The sequence below is a fragment of the Phocoena sinus genome, chromosome 8 (genome assembly GCF_008692025.1).
Source record: "Phocoena sinus isolate mPhoSin1 chromosome 8, mPhoSin1.pri, whole genome shotgun sequence".
NCBI classification, from domain to species: Eukaryota; Metazoa; Chordata; class Mammalia; order Artiodactyla; family Phocoenidae; genus Phocoena; species Phocoena sinus.
Window position 1 is genome coordinate 66,685,801 of NC_045770.1, and position 14,992 is coordinate 66,700,792.

At 45.3% G+C, this 14,992-nt stretch overlaps 1 protein-coding gene across 6 annotated transcripts in view; it reads left to right on the forward strand.

Moving 5' to 3' along the window:
- PARVA (parvin alpha) overlaps positions 1-14,992 on the forward strand; it is a 183,284-nt gene that overhangs the window by 85,375 nt on the left and 82,917 nt on the right. The window lies entirely within an intron of this gene.

A 14,992-nucleotide genomic window follows, 5' to 3' on the forward strand; every position in this document is an offset into this window, starting at 1 on the left:
GATAGGATAAACGTCAGATATTTTCACTTTATTTACCAGTTTTAAAAATGAATGGGTTTCCTCGCATCCTCCAGAGGTGGCTAGAGAGGTGTTTTGTTTTTCTGTATCATTATTAACTCATGGATTTCACTATACTTGATGCATTTGAACCCATTGCAATTTTTATCTTTATTGATGCTCAGATGGTTCCGCCTTGGGCCATTGGAAGCCTCTTTGATGTGATCCTAACCTAGTAGAAATTCATACCTAACTGGTTTCTAGCAATAAGATGTTCCAGGCTCATCTTATATGTTTCCTGCCTCAGCGCTAGAATCGGCCATTTCTCCAAGGCACCCTGATTCATTTTATAGGTAATGATATTATTATTTACAGGCCACAATCCAGGTGCTTTAGGTGTTGAACACCATTTTTTTTCCACCTCTGAAAATCCATCCAAACCACAGTCACCACTAACCAGCAACACCACCACTCGTTAAAACCACGACGGCTGTCACCCCCTCTGCCATCTCCATCCGGCCTTCACCTTGCCTCCAGGCCACCTCCCAGGCTCTATAACACCCACAAAATATTCCCTCTCTAACTTGCCTGGGTGCTCTCACCATGCCACTTGACCCCAAACATCCCTCTGCATTGTGAAGCATTTTGTGGGCCTTTTTCTACTGCCTCTTTCACAATCCTGTCTCTCTTTATCAGCCCAAGACAAGGGGACAGATCATAATTTCTTAAAAGTTTCCTCCAACTTTGTTCTTGAGCTCTGCTGGCTTGCCAAAGTCATGCTTGTTTCACGAGATCATCTCTGAGCAGTCCCTCTCTCTCCCAGGGCTTATACATGTCACTAGGCACACACTGGGAAAGGTGGGGAAGGGTGGGCTAACAATTACTGAATGTTCACTGAGGCATGTCCTACTGTGCTGGGCATTTCATATGTGTTATGTCATCTAATATTCATTATAAACCCGTGAGCTAAGAATTATGATTCCCATTTCAGAGGGGAAGAAAAGTTAAATAAGAGGCAGAGCTGGGATTTACTCAAGGTCTACCTTTCTCCAGAGCCCAGGCCAGCTCAGATTGCCTTGTCATGGTGGTATACCCCAGGAGGACTTCTACCTGGACGGATCCACTAAGGAATCTTTCCCGGGCCCTTCTGCAAACTTGCAAAACTCTGCTTTGCTTATCCTACCGTGGTTCCCCGTTGCTTTCAGGAATAAATTCACACTTTGTATGTTCTGGCTCTTGGATTAAATCTCTAACACCTCACAGACTCATTCCTGTCCAGCAGTCTTCCTGAAAATGTGCCTGTCCTCATGTCTCCAGCTCTTTTACATGTCTTGCTTCCTTTTCACCTGGTGAACTCCTACTTCTCGTTTAAGAAACAATTGAAGCATCTCCTTTGAGAAGCCCTCCCTGACTTCCACCTCCAGATGGGTTAAGTGATGTTGCTTTGGCTCCGCTAAGAGACTGTGCCGGACTCTGCATCTGGATCTTATTCATCCGTTTGACCCCAGACCCAGCACAGTGCCTGGCCCAGGGAAGTTGCTCAGCAATACTGTTCAATGTATACTTAAACAAATGAATGGCCTCTGCTTACGTGGATAAAATGCTATCTCCTTTGAAATGGTCTGTACAGTTTCTTGTGGCCTCTGTCACTCTCTCCTTCCGTTGAACATGTTTATTTTTGTCCGTAAGTTAAATTATGCTCTGGGCCTGGAAGATGCAATGGGCGTGAGGCTCCCAATGCATCACCTTGCACGTAGTCAAGACTCAGTAATTATCCGTGGAATTGAATCAAATGGAAGGTTGTACAAAAGGAAGTTACAGTGGAAGTGTCGGGCAGGCAATCACAACACCAGACAGAGAGCTTAAGCATCTCTGATTTACTATAATTTCTTTTAATAGGTTCTCTATACAGAATTGCTGTCAACATGGATTGTTGGTTTAGAAAAAAAAAAAAAAACCAGGGAGCTGCAAAAACTCTTGTGATGCACAGCTACCCACAGCATCTTGCCACTGCTTCCAGGGCAATGGTCATAGATTTCTGCTCTGGGATAGGACTTAGTCATAATGCTGAGGAGGCCTAGATGATAAGCAAAAATGCTTCTACCTGAAGGTCTCGGACCCGCTGGCCTTCTCTGCTCCCTCCTTTGCTGCCTCCAGTTCCTTATCCTTCTCTTCTTAAAGCCCAGACCCACCCAAGATTCCTGTCTGGCTGTGACGTAGAAGGTGGAGCTGTCATTTGGCTGTGGGACTCTGCTGGAAGGGGGCGCTGCTCGGGGACCAGCGTGCCCGCACTGTGCATTCACTCCAGAAATACGCGTGAAGCACCCATGGTGTGGCAGGTGCTGGCCGTGCAGTGGTGGGCAAGTCTCAGTCCTCTTGGCATATTCGAAATAGTGGAGGAGACCGGGGTTCTTCAGATACGCGGACAGATGGGTAATTATAAACCGTGCTAAGTGAGATGGAGAGAAGAGCAGAGATCCGTCCATGGAAGGGTCTGGTGCCGCCTTCTCCATGAAGCCCTCCTTGGTCCCTTCTGACAGTGCAAGCCTAGCCTGGTCTCCCTCATCACCTGGAGCCAGGACTGTGTTGGCCCTCAGCCCATGAAGACTCTGGTGTATGTGACTGCACGCTCCTAGGGCAAGGGTTCGTTCTTCTCTAGAATAGCGTGTGGCATACAGCAGGTGTTCAATCAGTACTTAAGACTGGGAGGAAGGGCATGAGCACATTTGACAGGGCCCCATTCCATCAGATGAAAGAGTCATAGACTTCCCTCAGCACCATGATCATAATGGTGTGACGATGAACTAGTTCCAAAATTTCAGCTCTGTCCGAAAAAGAGGGCATCTCTCCTCCAGAAAGGGTGGAGAGGATGAATAATGAATGGAAACCTTCAGCACATGGCCTGGCCTGTGTAGCATTTCAGCACAGGGTACATCCTTTCCCCTGCCCCCTAGAAGTTTCCTTGGGATGGCCTCGTGCTCTGATGGAAGCAACCTGCCCAGCAGCAGTGCTGGCCTCCTCTCAGGGCAGACCTGAGCCGGGTCAGGGGCAGAGCTCGCTTCCAGCTCAGTCTGAATCTCCAGTGTGGGCATGTCACAGTCAGGACTAAGGGAATGTTTTGTTGTGTTTTTTTTTTTTTTGCGGTACGCGGGCCTCTCACTGTTGTGGCCTCTCCCGTTGCGGAGCACAGGCTCCGGACGCGCAGGTCCAGCGGCCATGGCTCACGGGCCCAGCCGCTCCGCGGCATGTGGGATCCTCCCAGACTGGGGCACGAACCCGTATCCTCTGCATCAGCAGGCAGACTCTCAACTACTGCGCCACCAGGCAAGCCCGGGAATGTTTATTTTGAATAGCACTGGTCTAGTGTCATAATAAGAAAAATGGAATTCTGCAGCCCATCCATTCTGGTTTGCTTCTTCCTTGGAGAACAAGAGAATGTTCCCTTCCCAGATATGTTGCCAAAAATGTACCCTCTTAACTCCTTCCCAGTCTCCTAAGAATTGTCTCCTAGGGGAGGGGGTGGCAGATCCTGGCCCCCAAATCCCTGGGTGAGCATGGTAGATGCTTTTGCACTGAACACAGAACCCCCAGTCACCTCCCATTTCAGCCTGGCTTGGTAGACGGTTTGGTGCACACAGAGGGCTCCCCCCTTAATCTGGCACCTCCACTTTTCTGTCCCAGGGCTCTAGCTTCAGAAATCCCCTCAGTCCACACCCAGCGTGGCCTGGGGGTCACCTCAGTAATGGGGAAGTCTCCTGGGGACACTGTGTACGGTTCCTCAGCCCCATGGGGGTTGAGGCTCAGTTGCCCACAGGTCACAGGCTCAGTAACGTGTGCCCCCTTTACTGGCTCCTCTACGTCTCTGCACCTCTCTCCTCACCCCTCACTCCTTTCCCTGGGATTTCTTCCCACTTGCAAATGACTTCAAACTAAGACACTGGGGACAGGAGACGGCTAACCGGTAGAATCATCTTCTAGGGAACTTTTCAGGGAAGTCTCCTAAACTTTCTGAACTTTAGCTTCCTCATCCATGAAAGAGAGCAAAGAGCCTGTGGCCTGACCCTCGCGTCGGGCTGTCATCTGGTTCCCCAGAGACCCCACATTCTGCACTTGCTTGTCCCGGTGCCTGAGTGCCCCTCCCCCTCCCCCCTGCAAAGCTGGCGAATGACTCAACCCTCCAGACTCAGCTGCCTCCCCCCAGGACTGGAAACCACCTAAATGTCCAATAGTTATGGAATGGTTAAGTAAACATATGTGCGTACCTTCAGCACAGATTGAGAAAGCCAGTTAAAGGGATATTTTTGATGGCATGAGGAAATATAATGAGATTATCTGATACTATAAAAGCAGGCCATAGAACTACCCGGTACTGTGTACCCAATATGTGTGTGTGTGTGTGTGTGTGTGTGTGTGTGTGTGTGTGTGTGTGTGTGTGTGTAAAACATAGAAAAGCTTAAGAAAATATAACATTATCTCTAAGCAGTAGGATTCTTTTCTCAGTTTTTTAATATTTTCAAAGTTCTCTTAAATGAGCATGTTTTTCTTTTCTAGCCAGAAATAAGTCAACCTGTTATTTAAAACAAAAACACTCCTCAAATGTCACTTCCTTTTTAATCTGTCCTCATAAAAACTGAGCCTCCATAGAGTGACCAGACGACCTGTAGGGCTCAGCATACACAAGATTATTCCCCATGGAACTTTCTCCTGGTTTTACATGGGAATGTAGAAGTGACCATGTTTTAGACGTTTTCGTATTAAAAAAAAAAATTGTTACATAAAACTGGGACAACATACAGTGTAGTGTTAAGGATATGAACTCTGGAGCCAGCTGGCCTAGTATCAAATCTGGTTTCCACTTTCTAGCTGTGTGGCCTTGCTCAAGTTACATAACCTCTCTGGGCCCCTCATCTATAAAATGGGGATAATCATAGTACCTACTCACTGGATTGTTGGGAAGATTAAATGAGTTGATATATGTTTTTTTTTAAAAAAGGTGCCACATCTACATGCGTGGTACAAAGGAAGTGCAGCACAAGTATGTGTTCTCTCACAGGCATCAGCATCATCATCGTCCATTCAAGAGAGAGTTTCCCCCAACAGTGCTCCTTCAGGATAAACCACTGACTGGCCTTCAGACAAATCCAGAATTAGCCCACCAGTGAACTGATCCAAACCAAACACAGCAATGCCATGGTCACTCACTGGCCACACCCCTACCCAGAGCCCTTGTTTCAACGGAGGCCACCACTTGGGAATTCCAGTGGACTGGTACTTGATGTGGCACTTATTAAGCAGCATTGGGCCACTGCAAAAATAAAGGACTGGCTTCTTCAGGATTAATAAATAAGAAGGAGATAGATATGAAGGTCAAAGAGCCACAGAGAAAGAAATGAAGAAACTTGACTCCAGTGATACACAGAGATAAAAGCAAGTGAGGTGCAGAGGCTGCCCTGGGTGCCTGGAGCCCTACTGGCCTTCCCATGGCTTCTGCATATCCCATGTGTTCCTCTGTTGCTCCCTCCACCTTAGAAAGATGCTCTGCTCTCAGGACTTGGTTCAGGACTGCATGGAGGACCTTATCATATTGCATTGCAGTTTGTGTGTACATCTTCCCCCTCCTCCCCCAACTAAAGCATCCTCTGGGCACTTATTGAGTGTGTAGCAGGTGCCTGGCACTGTACTGGTCTCTCGTGGCCACCACAGGTAGCTGCTCTTCAGGGATCTACCGACCCCAGAAGGGAAGTACTTGTTTGTCATTGTATTCACAACTCCTGGCCCAGCCCCTGGCACCAGAGATGCCCACACATGCTTATGAATGAAAGAGATAAGCAGTGCCAGTTCCACCCTAGCTGTCCTGGGTCGCTCATTGTACCCACACTTCACATGTAATTAGCCAACATACCAGGTCAATGTCTATAGTCTCCCCAAGGTTGTTACCAGTGGTTAGGGTATATGGATGCACACCGATGCACACGCATGCACAACAGCTTGGTGTCTTCCATTATAAACTCCCAGGATGGCATAGCCACACCACTTTCTGCTTAAGTAAGACCTTTAAAATCAAGAAAACGGTTCTGGTTCTAGATCTAAAGAGATACTGGACATGGCTTGGCAAAAGAGAAAGAATGGTGATGTATTTGATGCTGGGCCCTCTGTGCCTGTGCACTGTTTTAAATTCCCATGACTTACTTGAGACCTCACCAGTGTTTCAATTCAGACAGTTTCAACTCCCCAAAGCTAGCCAATAGTTCATCCCTCTCCCTCCGTGCTTACTTGTAATTGGAGGACAACTGAATCATGTGGTTGGCTGAACAATGAATTAATGTCCAGGGGCCATTTGCCTGGCAGCCTTCCAACTCTGCAGAGATTATAAAACTGACCAAAACCAAGACGCTGGTGGAAACTTTAAGACTCAGGACTGTAGATCCCCCTGTCAGCTCCCATCACAACAGCAGCCTCTAAGTTCCCTTTTCTGGCTGTACTCCAAGGCCTGGATGTCAGACTCTGGTGCCTAAGAGCTGTGTCAAGTAGAGGGGAGCGTGGGGAGACCCTGACAGTCTGCTGAGGCCACTACGAGCTGGCTCCCATGTTTACCTGATGCTTTATGTTAAGGCTGCTGAAATAAGTATCCTTTTAGTTAAAAGTAGTAAAACTCCTCTGGTTTAAGGGCTGGGATGGTGGGGGTTGGGATTTTGCATTTCCTTTTGACAATCTCACCTAGAAGAAAAGTGAACCCACATGTGGTAGGCAGGGGTGAGTATTGAGAACAGAACCCCTTAACCAAGGGTCCCTTAACCAAGAAACCTGTTATAGGCAGGATAGTGGCCTCCCAAAGAAATCCATATCCCAATCCCTGGAATCTGTGAATATGTTAGCTTACATGGCAAAGGGAAATTAAGGTTGCAGGTAGAATTATGGCTGCTCATCATAGAATTATGGCTGCTCATCAGCTGACTCTAAAATAAGGAGGTTGTCCTGGATTATCCAAGTGGCCCAGTGTAGTCATAGGCAACTTAAAAGTAGAAGAGAAAGGCAGAAGAAGAGGTCAGAGTAGTGCAATGTGAAAAGGATTTTCACCCCCCATTGCTGGCTTTGAAGATGGAGGAAGGGGGCCACAAGCCAAGGAATGCAGGTGGCCTCCAAAAGCCAGAAAAGGCAAGAAAATGGATTCTCCCCCAGAGCCTCCAGAAAAGAACATGCCCTGCGAATGCCTTGATTTTAGCCCAGTGAGACCCATGTTGGACTTCTAACCTACCGAACCATCAGGATAATAAATCTGTGTTGTTTTCAGCCACCAAGTGTGTGGTGATTTGCTACTACAGCAATAGAAAACTAATACCAAAGTCCATGATGTAAAGGCCCCATCAGGGACAATGGATAGATAGAGTTTCCAGAGCAGTTCCGGAGAAAGCATTAAAGACACCTTCAGTGACGGTTATGCTAGCGGTACAGACCTCTTCTTGGGAAAGCAGAAATGACCTTGCCCAGCATCCTTAAGTTATGAGGAAGCTCTGTCTTCTCATCTCAGCCCTGGAAACAAAGCAAAAAACCAGGCACTTTCTTCCTGGAAACAAGTTCTCACTTGGGAATGAGTACAGCTTGCACTGTAGGGCTTCGAAATGGTCTTTGTGCTTTGCCTACCATGCAAATGCTTCTGTAGGGCTCAGCTAATGTTGGATAAATTACCACTCTCTCCTTGGTGATGGGAAGAAACATATGTCTCTTAAAATCATGGATTTCTCCCCAGTGAACACTCTATATGGTTGGAAAAATAGCAAATTTGGGTTGATTTTTTTAATAGACTGTTTTTATAATACTTTTGGATTTACAGGAAAAATGCAAAGGTAGTACAGAGAGTTCCCATATGCCTATGCCCAGTTTCCCCTCTTATTAACATCTTACATTAGTATGGTACATTTATTATAATTCATGAACCTATATTGATATATTATTATTAACTAAAGTCCATAGTTTATTCAGATTTCTTCAGTTTTTACCTAATGTCCTTTTTCTGTTCCAGGATCCCATGCAGGATACCATTATCACCCTTAGCCATCACATCTTCTTAGGCTCCTCTTGGCTGTTACATTTTCTCAGACTTTCCTTGTTTTTAATGACCTTTTCACAAAATTTAACTCAAAATGATCACAGACCTAAGTATAGAACATAATGTATAAAATTTACAGAAGAAAACATAGCAAATCTATGTGATTTAGGGGTTTGGCAATGAGTTTTTACATATGACACCAAAAGGACAATCCATGAAAGAAATGTTGATGTTGGACCTCATTAAAATGTCTACTCTGTGAAAGATATTGTTAAGAAAATGAAAAGTGTATGGTCTGTATCTAGATTAACTTTTGCAAATGGACGTCCAGTTCCAGTACCATTTGTTAGTACAACTATCCTTTCTGCATGGAATTGCCTTTGCTCCTTTGTCAAAGATCAGTTGACTGTATTTGTGTGGGTGTGTTTCTGGGTTCTTTATTCTGTTCCATTGATCTATGTGTCTACTCTTTTGCCAGTATCATGCTGTCTTGATTACTGTAGCATCATGGTAAGTCTTGAAGTCTGGTGGTGTCAGTCCTCCAACTTTGTTCTTCTTTAATATTGTGTTGTCCACTCTGGGTCTTTGCCTTTCTGTGTAAACTTTAGAATCGGTTTGTCGATATCCACAAAATAGCTTGCTGTGACTCTGACTAGGATTACCTTGAATCTATAGGTGAACTTGGAAAGAATTGACATCTTAATACTATGTCTTATAATCCATGAACACTGACTATGTCTCCATTTATCTAGATCTTCTTTGATTTCTTTCATCAGAGTTTTGTAATTTTCTGTATATCAACCCTGTGTACATTCTGTTAGATTTATATCTTAGTGTTGCTTTTATGGGTGCTACTATAAATGATATTGTGTTTTTAATTTCTAATTTTAATCAGTTATTGCCACTGTATAGGAAAATAATTGACTTGTGTATATTAACCTTCTGCCACCTTGTCATAATTACTAATTGGTTCTAAGAGTATGGATTTTTTCTGTTTCATTTTGTTTTGGTCAATTCTTTGGGATTTTCTACATAGTTAATCATGTTATCTACAAACAAAGATGGTTTTATTTCTTCCTTCCCAATTTGTGTACCTTTTATTTTCCATCTCCTGTATTATTACAGTAGCTAGAATTTTTAGTATGATTTTTTTGTTTTGTTTTTGTTTCTGTTTTTGTTTTTTTGCGGTACACGGGCCTCTCACTGTTGTGGCCTCTCCCGTTGAGGAGCACAGGCTCCGGACGCGCAGGCTCAGCGGCCATGGCTCACGGGCCCAGCCGCTCTGTGGCATGTGGGATCTTCCCAGACTGGGGCACGAACCCGTGTCCCCTACGTCGGCAGGCGGACCCTCAACCACTGTCCCCAGGGAAGCCCTTTAGTATGATTTTGAGTAGGTGTGGTGAGAGGAGACATCTTTACCTTGTTCCCAGTCTTAGGGTATAAGTATTCCAGTTTCTCACCATTAAGTATGTTAGCTATAGTTTTTTGGTAGATGTTCTTTCAGGTTGATTTTTCATATAGAGAAAAATTGTTGGGATTTGCCGAACGGACAGTGTAGTTGTCTCTAGCTGCAAGGACTTCTGGGGGGTGGCCCTTGAGCCATTTAGAAATTAAGGGAGCTTGAGTATCTTTTACGAGGGCCAGAAATGAATCACTGGAGTCCTGATAAGGACCTAGAGCAGCCTACGTATCTCACTGGGGCCCTCTTGCACTGAAAGAGAAAACACCTTGCTTATCTTCTTGCCCTCCCTCAGTATGTTGATTGGAGTTTTCATCTATAGACACGGGGAGCATGGTCCAGGGCATGCTGGGGAACAGATGAATTCACAGCCCTTGACACTCTGGACCTCACCTAATTATTTGCCCCTTGTTCTTCCCCGCATTTCCCCTGTGTGCACCCTGCATTCCTGGTGCTCAGACATAATCACGACTCTCTCAACACCTGCCCTGTTGGTCCACACTTTGCTGTTTATGCACAAGATGTGCTTTTTGTGGGGCATCTGTGTCGGATGAAAATTTAAGTTTTTCAAAGTCCAGCTCACCTGTCCCCCTTTCTGGGAATCCTTCCCAGTCTTCCACATCCAAAGTTATCCTTGTTCCCCCCGAGCTCTCACAGCCCTCTAGTTACATGTCTCTCACCCCTGAGTGCAACAGACTGCCCATTGTGTTTTTCTGTGCCTACCTCTCCCACCACCTGTAAACAGATTGAGGCAAACTCATGTCAGATCCCCAAACCCTTATCCCCAGTGCTGACACAAGGTCTGCTTCAGAGGAGGTGCCTGGTAATGTTTATTGGTTGAAGGAATGAAATTACTGGCCTTCCATAAATAGACCCTTTTGTACTCTTAGAAACCCCTCTCCATTCTTCTCACCATACTTGTTTTCTGCCTGGTGTTCACTGAGCACCTGTATATATATTCTGGAGTGTAAGAGATGCCTGCAGCTAGTCTGTTTCTCATGGGAAAAAAGGAAAGGGAAATTACTATTCATCGCATCCATCAACTTTATAATCCTGGTGTTCCATGTACTAGTTAGGTACCTAGAGGCACAGGAGGCAGAGTGTATACTGGAAAAAAATGAGGGTTCTTTCAGCAGAGAAAAAACAAAATCAATATTGGAGAAGAAATCAATAGTGTCAGCTATACCCTTGGGTTTTTTTTGTTTGTTTTTTGTTTTGTTTTCGTTTTGGTTTTTTTTTTTTTTTGATGTGGACCATTTTTAAGGTCTTTATTGAATTTGTTACAATATTGTTTCTGTTTTTTTGTTTTGTTTTTTTTATGTTTCGGTTTTTTGGCCACAAGGCCTGTGGGATCTTAGCTCCCCGACCAGGGATCAAACCCACACCCCCTGCATTGGAAGGCGAAGTCTTAACCACTGGACTGCCAGGGAAGTCCCTATACTCTTGTTTTATACAGAATTGTTTTATACCGAACTTCAGAGAGGTTAAGTCACTAACATAAGGTCCCATGGCTGATAAAAATAGAAGTAGGATTCAAATCTCGCTCTTTCAGACTCCAAAGCCCATCCGTGTACTTTTTCTGCTGCACAGCTGGGTGCAGAGTCAGACTGTGTTTCCCAGAAAAGCCATGCCCCCTCTCTCATGGTGAGCACTTCAGGAGTTGAGGCAATCGCCCTGCTCTCCCAAGCCCGACCTTCAGCTGGGCATTTAATCTGTTTATTAAGTTATGACTAATGGCGCCACGAGACACCGAGGGCTGCACATTCAGACCTAGTTTTAGATTGTTAGAGGAGGTTCGAGGGATAAACATCATATTCATATTCTATGCCGAGGAAATTCAATTGCAGCCCTTTCTCTTTCAGAGCACAAGGATGGCGAGGGGCTTCTGCTGGGTCCTGCTTTGGTTTAATAGAAATGAAACCTCCAAAGCACGCGGGCTGTTTTGGGAATGTGGCCACTAATGCAGCCCCATGGGGCGGGGGCCAGGCCTGAACCGGGCAGTTTGCATATTCACTTTTACAAACAGTTGGCTCCGAGTCAGCAGTTAATGGGATGGGAATGATGTTCCTGTACCAAATCATTTCCTGAAAAAAAAAAAAAAAATTTCCAATTGCAAACATATCTCAGCCTTTCTTCTCGGGTTTGTTTTGTCTCTGTGAGTGAATTAAAGAGGCAGGGCAGAGGGGAGTGTTTCTGACTGGGAATTTTTCATCTGAAAACATTTTTAACAATGATCTACACAGAAAAAGAGATCCCGTGCAGACCCACCTTTATATTTGGCTGCAAATGTTGCATTTCTAGTCACATGTTAGAGGTGTAAATATCTCTATATTCACAAATTGGCTCTGGCTGTACAACAGTCTTGGGACAGAGGCAGCTTTTGTCTCTTTACAAAATGTATGCTGGAGGGCTTCCCCGGTGGCGCAGTGGTTGAGAGTCCGCCTGCCGATACAGGGGACGCGGGTTCGTGCCCCGGTCCGGGAGGATCCCACATGCCGCGGAGCCTGCGCGTCCGGAGCCTGTGCTCCGCGGCGGGAGAGGCCCGCGTACTGCCAAAAAAAAAAAATGTATGCTGGAAATGCTGCCCTAGAAATGTGCCCACACACGCACACACAGGGTCAGGCCCAAATATAATTTTTTCCCCGAAGGACAGGCTGAGATCCTTCTTTACATCCTATACACTGCTTTGCTAAATTGTGCTTCAGCTTACAACCTGTGCAGTGGAAGGGTGGTCTTAACAGTTTTTTTCATTTATTCAACAAATGGTTCTTGAGTGCTTACCATTTTAAGTAATAATAGCAAATAATTACATAGCTCTTACCAGGTACCAGACACTCTTCTAAGTGCTTTACATATATTAACTCATTTAATCTTCTCAACAACCCTAGGAGGTAGGCAATATTATTGTCGTCCCCATTTGCAGATAAGGAAACTGAGGTATAAGAGGTTGATGAACTTGCCCACGGTCACATAGCTAGTAAGTGATAGAGCCTGGATTTGACTCTAGGCAGTCTGGCTCCTCTTCGGAGACTCATAACAAACAAAAGAGAAAAAGTGCCGGTCTTCCCACGGCTTACATTCTGTTACGGGGGAATAGCTAACAAACGTAGAAATAATAGTTATTTCAGATCATGATAAGTGCTATGGAGAAAATACAATACAAGAGGGAGGCAGGGGGCTAATCAGAGGGTCCTGTAGGTCTTAGGAAGGAGTTGGGGTTTTATTCTGAGTATGATGGGAAGCCACAGGAAGGCTTAAAGCAGGAGAAAGCTGTTTATATATAGATCATTCTGATTGTGCTATAGGAAGTAGACGGGGGCAGGGACAGTGCATCAGAAAGCAGTGGGCTGGCTAGAAGGTGGTTCTGGTTATTTCGGTGAAAGATAATGGAGACCTGCACCAGGATGATGGTGGGGGGGCTGGTGAGAAGTGGTTGGAATAGGGTCTGGGGTCCTGTTTTGGAGATGGAGCCCACAAAACTTGCCGATGTATTGGCTGCAAACGGTGAGGAAAAGAAGTGAAGGGTGATTCCTCAGATTCTGGCTTGAACCTTTATGCAAATGGTAGTGCCATTTACCGAGGAGGATAAGAGTAGGGGATGAACAGGTCTTGATATAGTGTTGCTATGGTGGGGGTGAGGGTGCTGAAAATCACGAGTTCTGTTTTGGATGTGTAAATTTGAGATCTCCACCAATAGACATAAGAGGAGACATTGAGTCTAGAGCTCAGGGTCAGGCCTAGGCTAGAGATTCTGTTTCTTTTTGTTTGTTTGTTTCTGGGTCTTGTTTTAATAATGCCTTGACTTCTGTTTTCACAACCCAGTGATGCTGGGTAAAATAAAACCAATAGAGAATAAATTAGGTCAAAGCCTGGTTGTTTTTGTACATGAAAAATATCAGGAAGATGCTTCATTTTTATCCTATCCCTGATTCTGTTGCCTTGAATTCAGTTTTAGATAATTACATCTTATTAATTTAAAAAATATATAATAAAGCATACCTCAGGCTGGAGATTTAAACACGGGCATCATCAGCATTTGGGTCTGTGGGATTACCTAGGACAGCGCCATCCAACTGAATCTCCTGTGAGGAAGTCTACATTCTCACGGTCCAGTGTGGTAACCACTTGCCCCACGTGGGCCATTGAGTGCTTGAAATGTGACAGGCGCAACTAAGAAACGGAATTTTTAATTCATTTAAACGTCAGTAGCCACATGTGGTTAATGGCTACTGTATTGGACAGCACAGACCTGGCCGGGGGTGGTGACGGGGGGCAGACACGGGAAGGAGTCATAGATGGCAGCGAGAGCTAGTCTCTTCAATGGCCAGTAAACCCAGTCTCACACCCACACTGAAACGTGACTTTATTTCCACTGCCCGTTGCTTGCGTCGCAGTGCTTGTTAAGTAGTGGGAATCTGGCTTCTTTGTAAGAAACAGCCTGGAAAAGAAAGCAAACTGCTAGTCCTCGGAGGAGCGCTAGGAGACATTATAGAGTCTAACAGGAAGCAGTTGTTCTTCTCTGGAAAGCAAATGCAATCCTATACCTGTAGAATCACTTAAGCATTGAAGGTGTCACTTACAATTTTCAGTTATGTTTTATGGGGGTGGGGGGAATTACATAGAGCGGTGGGTGTCTGTGGATTTGGAGATTCAGATGGTCACTGGCTGATATCCCATACGAATGTCGGGATCCCACAGCAACAGGAGTAAATACCAGCTTCATAATGTGAGTTGTGTCCTTTAGGGCAGAGTGGGTTTCACTCCCTTTCTTAGGCAATCTCGTTCCCTGTCCAGCTGCAACAATCAGTGAGTTTGCTAATATGAAAGAACTCTTTGTAAGCAACTGCCTTGTGCTTAAGAGTTCTTGCAAGTATATGCTGGCGATCCGTGAGGCCATAGTCAATAAACATAAATAAAATGGAAAGATGGGACATTGCTTTTACTAAAGGTTGATCGCAGCTGCCGTATCAGCTCTTTAAGAACCCTTTGGTGATCAGTGCTTTCAGAGAAAATGGTCATTCTGTGCTTAATTGGTGCCAAGTAATTACTCAAACTGGAATTGAGTAGAGGTGAGGGGATTTGAGCCGCTGCTTTTAGGAGAGGTAAAAATCCAAGGTAAGTGCTCAGCAAGGGTCCATCACACACTGGTTTTGTGGTAGGGATTTTTATTTCTTACTAAGGCTTCATGTGAGGGTTCAGTGCATGGAGGGAGCAGGCTGGAAGTCTTTAGTGGTCATGGACCTCTTGTTATTTTTCTTGAGAACAGTGGAATCATAGATTTCTAAGATTTGGGAAGTAAGAAAGAACTTACTGGTCATCCTGTCCAGGTCTTCATGTTCAGCTGAGGGAACGGGCCTGGAGAGGTGAGGTGCCTGGCCACAGGGCCCATGATTCCTTACAGCTGAAGGGACAGGTCCAGAGCCCAGGGAGAGGCCAGAATGAGGTACTCAAGCAGCAGCTGGGGCCAGGTGAAGGAGGGAGGTGGGACA